Genomic DNA, 1,465 nt, shown 5'->3' with positions numbered 1-1,465 from the left:
ACACACACACACACACACACACACACACACACATTAATTAATTAATTTGAAAGAAAGAAAGAAAGAAAGACAAACATGTATTTGGGCTGGGGTGTATCTTAGTGCTAGAACAACTGCTTAGCATGCCCAAGGTCCTAGGTTTAATCCCTAACACTACAAAACAAAAGGACAACTAATAGATAGTTTTTTTAGAAAATGCAAGGGACCAGAGAGATAGCTCAGCAGCATAAGCGCCTGCCTAACAAACACAAGGTCCAGAGTTTGATTCCTGGTCCCCCCCCCCACCAAAAAAAAAAAAAAAAAAAAGTAAAGAGAAAGAGAAAATAAGGCTGGAGATATAGTTGAAAGGTACAAGCACTTGCCTAGCAAACCCAAGTTCCTGAGTTCAATCACTGCTACATCCCTCACCCCACCCCACCCTATCCTACCCCACCCTATCCCACAAAAAAGAAAGAAAATACAAAGGCTGGGAATGTAGCTGAGTGGTAGAGCACTTTACTACAGAATAAAGACACATTAGACCTTTTATCTGCTGTGGTTGCACAGGCCTGTAACCCCCTTAGAGAAGCTGAGACAGGAGGATCAAAGTTAAAGGCAATTTAGTGAGACTCTGTCTCAAAAAAAAAAAAAAAAACAAAGAACTGAGGCAAAAGGATCTCTGTGAACTGAGGCCAGCCTGGGCTACAGCAAGACACTGTGTCAAAACAAAACTAAGCAGTAAGGGAAGGTGAGCTCAGTGGTACAACACTGACCTACCAGGCTTCAGCCCTGGGTTCAATTCCCAGTAACCAAAAAAATAAGCACTGGGCCAGTGAGACAGCTCAGCGGACTAAGTGCCTGTTTAGACAAGTGCAGGGACCGATCCCTGGCACCTCATGCTGTACCAGCCCTGCATGCCTGTAATTCCAGCGCTGGGGAGGCTGAAGACAGGAGGATCACTATGAGCCTGAGCGGAGCAGTAAGACCCTATACTAAATACATTAAGAAAAAAAAAGCATTTTACCAACTGTCATGTTAAATCAGCCCGCAGTGTCTGTTTTTACTTAGCTTTTTACTATTTGACTTCAGTTGCTACTTTTTAGCTTGGTGATAGTTCTTTTTTTTTTTTTTTTTTTTTGGCAAAACCAGGGATTGAACTCAGACCCTTGCACTTACCAGGGAAGCATGTATTCTACTGAGCCATCTCCCTAGTCCCCGGTGAGATAGTTCTGTAACATAAAAATTATTTCTACCAATTCAGAATGTAGAAATAATATTTAAATAACTACAGCTTAAAGATATGTTTGTGATTTGCCAAAAGGGAAAGTATAAAGGAAAATACAACTGGCAAAGTAAGTTATTTTTCACACTGTTCTCATCCAAAAGTACATCGCGGGGCTGGAGAGATGGCTCAGTGGTCTAAGGCACCTACTTAGAACAAGCTTGGCAAAGCATCAGGGACCGCGGTTCAATCCCCCAGCACCAC

General features: G+C 42.3%; 1 protein-coding gene across 6 annotated transcripts in view; it reads right to left on the bottom strand.

Moving 5' to 3' along the window:
- Positions 1 to 1,465, bottom strand: part of Mphosph9 (M-phase phosphoprotein 9) — an 81,142-nt gene that overhangs the window by 75,368 nt on the left and 4,309 nt on the right. The window lies entirely within an intron of this gene.

The sequence above is a fragment of the Octodon degus genome, unplaced genomic scaffold, assembly GCF_000260255.1.
Source record: "Octodon degus isolate 3935 unplaced genomic scaffold, OctDeg1.0 scaffold00076, whole genome shotgun sequence".
Taxonomy (NCBI): domain Eukaryota; kingdom Metazoa; phylum Chordata; class Mammalia; order Rodentia; family Octodontidae; genus Octodon; species Octodon degus.
Note: the sequence above shows the minus strand (reverse complement) of the source record. Positions and strands in the feature narration are given on the sequence as shown.